We start from the raw sequence: 10,385 nt of genomic DNA, 5'->3' as shown, positions 1-10,385 counted from the left end.
CACTAGAATAAGGGAGGAAGAAGATGGATAGCTGTGGAGGAAGAAGAAACAAAAATAATCAAATATTACCAAATATAAGAGTTTTTTTTTTGGTAAAAAAAAGTTTAATTAAGTTGAGTCCCGAGAGCTCACCAGGGCCAGGGCATGCCTCTAGGCTCAGAAAGTGCTTACAGAGGTATTTACAGATTATCTACCAACAAGGTCCTCACATCAGCAGCATGATTCAAACTCATGACTTTGTGGGTTATGAGCCGACTCCTTACCAACTGGACTAACTCTTGATGGTTTATAGTGTAATTTACACTATAAATTAACTCTCATATTTAGGATCAAAGATAGTAGTCCAATAGACAAATACACTCCAATCAACATCAAGGAAAAAGAAGAAGCAATCAATTCATATTGAAATGTCTTCCGCTAGCCTTTATAATTAAATCTATTTATGCATGACTATGAATGATACGGTTAGAAGTTAGTAAAGTGACTTTCATTGATAAAGAGAAACCAATGTTGTTCAAAATGCAACTTTTTTGCAAACTTGTTAAACATGCAATTTAAAAGCCAAACACCCCCATTTTTTTTAAAACCAAAGTTGTTGGATCATACGGTTTTACACTTTTAGATGTTTAGCTGTGGTTAATATTTTTAGAATTGGCTGAAAGTTCCCAGACGAGTTTGTGAGTTTCAAATAGCTATTTCATTTAAATTGTGCACACCAATGATTTAAATTGCGCACACCAATGATTTAAATTGCATTTTTAATAAGTTTTATATTTAAATCAACAGTTACTGCACACAAAAGTCGCAGTAACGTTAGTTTACGACTTCTGTAAATGAAAAGCAAAGTATTTCATCCGAAATTTGGGAGAAAAGTGAAAAATAGAGTGACTTTTCTAATATAAGTCTTTTTGTTTATGAGTATTAAATACTATAAGTTAATATATGTTGGTATTTTCTCGTAGGATACTGTTATTTTTTAGAAAAGATGACAACAAATAAAGACTTCTCAACATGTGAAATTGGGATTTGAAACTCCAATTTAGAAAATAACAAATAAAGATCCGGTTTCATATTACAAATATGAAATCTTAATGAAATGTCTGAAATGCCCTTCAATTAAGTGACAAGTTGACTATAGAAAATGACAAGTTTATTTTAATAAATGACAATTTCAGCAGATCAAATAATAACTTGGTTGAGGAGTATTTCAGACATTTCACTAAGATTTTATATTTGAAATATGGGACAAAGTCTTTATTTGTTATTTTCCAACTTGAGGGTCCTAAATCATAATTTCACATATTAGCAGTCTTTATTTGCTATTTTTTCTTATTTTTAAATGCACCAGCGATATAAAATTTAGGGGAAATTGCAAAAAAAGACCTTGGAATTGTAAAAACGCAGATAGGGACCCTTGACAACTTCACTTTGGGTTTTGACAAGAATAATATGCCCTGAAGTTGTCAAAACCCAAAGTGAAGTTGTCAAGGGTCCCTATCTGCGTTTTTGCAATTCTAAGGTCTTTTTTTGCAATTTTCCCTAAAATTTAACTCAGAAAATTTATTTTACTTTTGGTTCAATGATTGCGCTTCGAAAGGGCAAAAGGGGATGACTGTATGACGAGGGTATATGTAAATCTCACTCATAACTTTCAATTCTATCGCTATTTCTTTTTTGGTTCTCAAAATAAAAAAGTGACACTAACAATAACAAACTAAGGCCTTTTTTTTTTTTTTGACCGGAATAAACTAAGGCCATTTAGTGTAAGATATACACTTTATGTACATGCATATTTTCTTTACTATCTCTCCCACTGCAGATATGCCGGGAAATTTAAAATATATATATATATATTCTATGTGACTTATTAATAACTTGAATCCAGTAGCCTTTCATCAATTTAAATTTGAGTAAAATAATATACCAATATCCCTCTACTTTATCTAGATTACAGAAACCTCTCTTTTACTATTACTATTACTATTACTATTATTATTATTATTATTATTATTATTATTTGGAATTACAAGGCAAGCAAAGCTTAACTACTGCAGGGATGGAGGTGCCATAGAACTACTTCTAAAATCATGAACCAAATGGCAAACTTGGTGAGGTGATCTGCACATTTCTGTGCTCCCCTATGAAAGTGAAAATAAAAACGTAGATAAAATTTTCTTGAAATTAAACTATATGTTACATGTTAATGACAAGTTGTCTTAATATTAGCGCCACCTGTTTCATTTGACTAAAATATCCTTTTTTGACATAAGAATTATTTAAATATCTAAAAAAAATTCAAATGTATTTTTTTAATAATATTTACAAAAAAATATTATAAATAATTTATAAAATTTCATAATTTTAATTTTTCATCAATTAGTATAAATGATGAAGTTTAAGAGATTATATAAATCACTTGAATTTATAATTTAAATTTTTTAAAAATATTTTTGCTATGCATATTTATAAACACATTTTGTCAGGTATATGTGTATTTAAAGAAGTAATCAGGATTTTAGTCAAATTTTTTCGATCTAATATAATTTTTAATTAAAAATATATTTTAAAAATATTTTAAGGGTCAAAGTGCAAATTTACTCATTAAGTATTATCCCATATGAACCTAATATTGTAAAGTTTCTTTAAGTGTAAAAGCACCCATGAAAATTATAAAACGGGAAAAAAAATGTTACGACTATTAAGGCAACTAATGTTAACTGTTTAGCAGATATCTTAGTAAAAAAATAAAATAAAAGTACATATAAAGGTTTCAAAATAGTGGATGCAAAAATGTTATAGTCATTAAGTCAATTAATATTAATGTTTAACCAATAGTCCTCACACTCATTGCATAGCGTTTTCACTCCCAGTAGCCTTATCCACCATTGCTAGGTCATTTGCATGACATAATGGCTATAGTGGCCCCTCCTCCAACCGCCCCATTCTCCTTCCTTCTCTCTAGTTTAAGAAGAATGTTAGCTAAATTAACAGCCGTGACATTTTTATTATTTTAGAACTTTCATATGTACTTTTGGAGTTAATGAAACTTGAAGTTGTCAAGTGTGCATAGAGAGTATTTAATGTGTAGATTTGTCCCTTAATCTTGTTTTTAACATAGTCAAGGGTTTTGATAGAAGTGTATGTTTTTGAAATAAAATTTAGGCATGTGTAATTAAGGCAAAATGTAAGGGATGTTCGAGTTTTTTTTTTCACTCTATAATTTTTAGGAAAATTTTGAGTACAAGATCTAAAAAATAATATTTATGCAAAAAGAATTAAATTCAAAAGGGAAAATAAAATCAAATAAGATTAGGAAAATCCCACAAGAGCAATCTAGAAATTATTAAATTCCAAATCAGGTTCCTACAAAAATGTAATGTTATTTGCAATTTAAGTATAATGAAAAGTCAAAACCTAATAAAGCGTAGGAAAGAATTCTGATTTGAAATTTAGTACTCCTCCCGTCCTTAATATAAGACCCATTTAACTAATTTGATTAGGTTAAGGAAGTTAGGTAAGTTAGTTAATTATAAGAAATGTGACATGTTTTTCCTAAAATACCATAATCAACTTTCTTAATACCCCATCTTCCTCTTCTACTTGATCATGGTTGAGGAAGTATCCATAGGGGTAATTTAGAGAAAATTGATAAATATGAGAAATGGGTCTTATATTTAGAACTAAAACTAACTCAACAATTGGGTCCTATATTAAGGACCGGAGGAGTAATTTTCAAGTTCCTTTAACAGGATTTTCCTAACAAGATTTAGTCAATTTTTCTTTTGAACCATATTGTACACAATTGAATCCCCCGTTACCATTCCAATGTCTTTTCACCAAGGCGTCTATGGTTTATCTTTATAACATTTTTGGTTCATTATTATTATTATTTAACATCAACAATATATATAATATAATATAATTAACATTAATGGTGCATGTAAAAACTAACTTTTTCAAGCTGCTACTTAATCTTTTCAAATGCATGTCACAAAATATTTAAATAATTCTCTTTCACTGAACACTTATATCCTTTCATTCATGGTGCATGTCTTCTAGGTTTTTTCATTCTTTAGCATTGTAAAATTTTATTTTTAATAAAAAAGTATTACAAAATAAGCGTAATTCTCAAAGGTGTTTGAGCTGGACTAGATTGCTCAAATTGACAAGTTGAACCAAGAACTGGTCTATAATTGAAAATAAAATTTTACAAGGCTAAAGAATGAAAAAGCCTAAAAGACATCATGAATGAAAGGGCATATATAATGGATAAGTGAAAGAGAATTATTTAAATATTTTGTGACAAGTTGGACCAAGAACAGGTCTACCGTGTTGGGACACATATTATGAATCTAATGAATAGTCAATAGGTCAAAACTTGTCAATCTATGATTAAATTGATCAAAATTAATAAGACTAATTAGGAGTGGCTTTCTTCCTCTACATTCACCATTCACTTACCATCCTCTGCTTGGAACAACGCCATTTGAGGAGAAAATGAAATCTGGGTCAACTAAATAAGACGACAACATTTCATATAATGCATATTCCACTTCTTTGTCCAGAAACACGACCCCCTCTTCAATCATTAACTTTTCGAATGACTGCCCATCACTTTAATAGCGTCCTAAACTCATTATATCTTGATAATCCATATATTATTTGAATAGTCTGGATTTGATTTATTTTTTATTTTTATTTATTTAAAACAATTATTTTAATACGTATAAAATCTAAAATAGAGATGATTTCTTAACTATTATTTTTTCAAAAAAGTTTTTCTATTTAAAAATAATTAATTAAAGATTTTAAATTTAGACTATTTAAATCAAATATAGATGGTTTAGATTTGATGAGTTTAGAATACTCATTAAGGCGATGAGTACTGAAACTAGTTCCTCTTTTGGCTAAGATTTCACTTATCAACGAAAGCAAAGCATGCAAGCCTAAATCTAGCATTTCCCTCTCTCATTAGCTCAAGAGCTTTAATTAGGCTCTTCAACTCAATTTCAGAATCCCCAGAAGCCTTCTAATAGCATGGCCCCGTCTTTAGTCATTGATTCTTCGACCCAAATTTCACTAATCGGCAAAAGCAAAGTGAGCAACTCCAAATCTGGCATCTTCCTCTCTCACTCCAAATTTCAGTTAAATTTCATTGCTTCATTTCATATATTAAATCTATATATAAAATCAAGTAAATATATTTTGCCATCTTTTGCTGGTGGGAGGTTTGAAATTCTTTTTAATGATGATCAAACACTATGAAGAATGCATATAAACTTGATTGGGAGTGCAGGAAGGTCAATTAATAAGCCTTTCATTTTAGGGAAATATGTATATAAAATCATACAATTTTTAGACTAACCGCGTTGATCCCTAATATGCGGTATTTTTTATCTGACATGTTTTATTGTTTAGAAATCATTGCATATATTGGTGATAAATTATTTTTCAAAGATAACTATAATAAAACTTTCCTGCTAGAGGGAAGAAGGAAACATGAAATACATGAAATGATGTCATCTGATTTAGTTGGCCCAAATCCCATTTTTTCACTAAAAATGTTGACTGATTCTGCTTGTTTGGTATTGTCCCCGTTTAGGGGGATTTTTTTTTCTCGTGAAAAATAATAAGTTCAAAAATATAAGATATTTTTTTGGATAAGTATTAAAAATTATGAACTAGCTGCTCTCAGTTCTCATGTGCATCACCATATTAAATGTGAGTAAACATGGTAAGAATGACTATTTTTTTTAATGACATTTAACTGATTTTCTTAGAGTGTAAACTAGTTGAAAATGCCTTATAATTTTGAGCAGAATGAGTACTTTTTTTAGCAGTTCAATTGGAAAAAAAATGATGAGAGAAATATATGAAAGAAAATAAAGACGAATGAACAAAGACAAAGAGGATTGGCCTAAACAATATATCAATATATAGGAAGTTTAACTATTCATACACACACTATATATAATATTTTTTCACATATTTTAATAAAGTTGACTGATAGAAAAATGAGTATAATCTTCGTAAACTTTAGATTATTTCTTCTCCCATGGAACGGACAAAAAATTATAAAATTGCATATTTTTTTTTCAGGTGAAAACTTATATAGTTTTTCTATGCATCCTCTTAAATATTTTTTTGGCCTCACCCACTAGTTTTCAAATATCATTTTGTCCGCCAGCCCTCCCTGGCATCTTGCTAGGAATATTGTATAATACTAGTAGTAGATTTTTTTAAATATTTTAGTAATATATTGAGATATTGTTCTTTCTTTATTCTTAGAAAAAAGCCATTAGTTTTTAAATTATAGAAATGATAAGTTTTCAATGGAAAATGCGGACGAGACTGCCTAATTAAACAGTGACGAAACACATAAGCAATTGAGAAACTAAATAAATCCCCATCTAAGCAGTTCTGAACTTCTGTCTATATATGTGTGATGAGAAACATAATCATCATCTTTGGATAATGACTGAATTATAAAATTAATTAATTAATTTTTGATAAGAAAAAATTAGTTAATTAATTGTCAAACTCATTGTCTGATCGCTTCTGCCTAACTTTTTCTCATTTTTCTCAGCTACGTGGTTGGCATCGCTTCTCTCACCGTATCCTTCACATCTCACGCCGCTCTAAGCTTATATTTTATTTTAATTCTACGTGCATGATATTAGAAATACCTTCTCTGATCCTTATTGTCAGAAACTCAAGCATCTTTTCTTAGCAAATAAAATATATTTTATATAAAATATTTTTTTTATCTAGTGTCCATAATTAGCTATAAAATTTTCTTGCTAATTAAATAAACTCCTTTAACTGATGACTTTCATTGAGGATAATTTTAAAATTTTGTAAGAAATAACTAATTTTAGTTAACTCCATTGATTTACGTAAAGTTATTTATATTTTATGATAAAAAGGATTAATAAGGTTCCTTGCTCCGTGAAATTGTAGTAAAAAAAACTTCTTTTTAAATGAATCATGAAAAATTATCTTTCTTTCAGCACTGACCAATATCAGAATTATTAAAACAGATTCCATTTGCAGCGCTTTTCAAATAGAGTAAAAGTTCACTAATTAATGCAATTTTATTTATTCATGAAATTTGAAATCGAAAAATAACTTAAGGGTATCAAATTTTCAGGACAATTTGTAAATTTATTTTTTTGTCAGATTGCAATTTTTTTAATTTAATTCTTCAATCAATCATAGTCCTCATAGAAAAGTTCACAAACTCAGGGTCCACAATACAAAATAAATTAGGTCCTTAAGCCAAAGTTTCGCTATTTATTGTTGATTAGCATATTTAAGCCATTATATGCACATAAAGCGTGAAACAAGTTATAGTGTTTAAAATAATTTTTATTCTACACTGAATTATATATCTCTCACAGACACATATTCTCACAAATTTTTACAGGGTGCAAAATATGTGTCTTGCAGTTCTACACATCTACAACAATTGCGATGGGAACAGTATAGAAAATATGATCGATGACAATTTTGTAAATAAGAAGCAAGATTATTGATTTTATGACACTAATTGCCAAACTAATTGGTGGAGAAAACACTTTCTACACTGGTTAAATATTTGCAATTGGTATAGAAAGGGGGGAAAAAAGGATTTTTCCCTCAAAAATCGATTAATTTCTACGCCAATTGTAACCGGTGTAGAAAGTGCTTTATCGAATTTTTTAAATTACTTTCTTTACCATTTTTTGCTTTAACCAATGTAGAGTCATTTGAAATGCCTAAAATTAAAGTTGTCTTTTCTGCTCATTTATCCTGTCTTCCTTTTTGTTTTCTCTATTTATTCTCCCTTGTCTGTGTACTCATTTTTCCATCACCAACAAATGATGTTACTTGTATTTGGTTTCCTTTGCTATGTTTGTGCTTGTGTCCGTTGTCATGGTTCGTGTTCACAATCTATCTTTTGTGTTCTTCATGCTCATGTTCTTCACAATTTTCAGGTATTTATTTCATTTTTTTGGGGTTAAATTTTTGTCATTTTCTAGTTGTTTTACTTCTTGATTTATTTTGGAATAATTGAATGCATATGGCTTTGACCTAAAATAATGTTATTCTGCTAAGTTCCATTGGTTTTTGTTGGGTTTGTTCTATAATAAAGTCCTTTTACTGGATTTTGTTTTTCATTTGAAATAATACTAATATATGCAAAGGAGTTTTTTTATTGACTATTTTGTCGGGTTTCTGTGTTCTTAATTTGTTAGTTTGATGCATTTTATTTCAAGATTAAGAAACCGATTTTTATCTAGCTAGACATGCTTGCTTCCTATATTATTTAGTGATGACTTGTAAAATTATTGGGAGGGTTTTAAATGATTAAATTATGTTAGTTTTTTTGCCGTAAAATTATTAGGGGTCCGAGTTTTAAGGATACTAATTTTTCAAAATTTATAGAGTATTCCTTAACATCAATTTCCTTGTGTCCCCTTATTTAGGTAGTCACTGATGGGTCGTAGCTGAATAAATGCTAAAAGAATAAGTGATGAATATGATAATGGGTTGAACATTGTCCTTTTATGAATTGTCTAAATGAGAGGCAACTAAGTGTTGTAGAATAAGAGAGCATCTAATTTTTGATGATGAGGATATGGACAATTGGTTAAAAAGGGGATCAACTTCAATTAAAAAAAAAAAAAAACCAAGTGCTGATACACTCTGATATTGGAAGGATTTTGCGTCCTCTTATGGTAAGTGATAATGTAGGTAAATTAACATGTGTGAATGTGCGTAGTCTTCTTTCTAGTCTCTTATAAATGAAGGAGTAGTTGAACTTATTAGGCCACAGGAAGAAAATAATTACTCTACTGCTTGGGGTGTTTAGTTGCATTAGTTAGAAGATTTATGAAGCGCACACACTGTGAACTTGATATGTCATTCTTATTGGGTTTAAGTTGTCCATTTGTACTACTTGCTCATCATGATCATGCATAAAAGGTGCTCTATGGGTCTTAGAAGCATTCATCACAGTATACTGGTTTTTCTACAATAAACCCAATTATCATAGTTGATACATTATCCCATCCGTTATACTATTCGCAAAGGCCCTTTTTTGTAAAATGATGATCACTTTGTTGACCTAGTAAAGTAGTTGAGTCCAATTTAAATATAATTGTTAATTTTCAATTTTATCGTGACATATATAAGTATTATTTTTGTATGGTAAATTAGGATTAACTATACATCAAAAGTTATCAATTAGTTGACATCTTGGCAGCTTGAAATTGTATTATTTGAAGTTTAATTAGCTTGTTTATAGCTTAATTACTACCTGGCTATGTTGTATATTATTCATTCTACATTTTCCAACAATAAATGTGTGGTGAAGGAAGAAATAGAACTTACACTGGCTATTATTAAACCCAATATTTTGATAATGACAAAACAATTGAAGAATTATTTTGCATGATAACTTAATTGGTTAAATATATGCTCTTAACCCAAGTCAAGTATCCTGCTAACTTGAGCTAGTTATTACTTTAGTGATTACTAGAACTTGCATTCTAAGGTTGTCTGTGTTTAACTCAAGCCAAAATTTGTCTTTTAGTGAGTTGACCTTTCCAACCTCAACTTACTTAATATTTAACTTGAGTCATACTATTCATTAAGTTATTAGTAACTAAGCTAAAGTCACAACTTTAGGTATATGCCAACTAAAAGTTAATATTTGTCAGCCTGTGTCAGGTTACCTTGATTTGCACATAGAAGTGTCTCAACCTCAAGTCATCCAAGGTCAACCTGAGTTGTAAGCTCAATCTTTGGTACTATTCAATGCAACCCGAGTCAAAATAGCCTAACCTTAAGTTTGTTCTTCATTATATTTATACTCAACTTGAGGTTATTGATAGTCAACTCGAGTCAAGCTGTTAGATTTTGAAATTTTTATTAATTGAATTGGAAATTACTCAAAAGGTAACATCAAATATTCGTTTATCATGACTAGGTCTTGTGGCTATCGATATTAATTGATAATCACACTTATTTGTGGCTGTTGGTCTTAAATGATGATCACACTAATTCTTATATCCATACTTCATTTGTATCATTTGGAAGCATAAAGCATCATGTCATTGTTTTTGGATAACTTTTTTTTTTTGGCCAAAAATTGTTTTTGGATAACTTGAGTTAGCTCTTTTTGAACTAGAGTTTGAATGCCATATACCATAAGATAATGTTTTCTGAACATGATCCAACCTTTATCAAAGTTGATCTAAAGCTTTTTAAGTGTCATATAACATGTAGAACATATTTAAACACTCTTGGTAGGTGATTAAGCTATAGATTAAATGCCAATGATTTTATTTCATGAGAAGCTGCTTTTAGGTTAGAAATATTAAATACACTCAATAGTAATA

The sequence above is a fragment of the Neltuma alba genome, unplaced genomic scaffold (genome assembly GCF_004799145.2).
Source record: "Neltuma alba isolate B1F8T4 unplaced genomic scaffold, ASM479914v2 tig00010413_pilon, whole genome shotgun sequence".
NCBI classification, from domain to species: Eukaryota; Viridiplantae; Streptophyta; class Magnoliopsida; order Fabales; family Fabaceae; genus Neltuma; species Neltuma alba.
The sequence above is the reverse complement of the archived record's forward strand: the minus strand, read 5'-3'. Positions refer to the sequence as shown.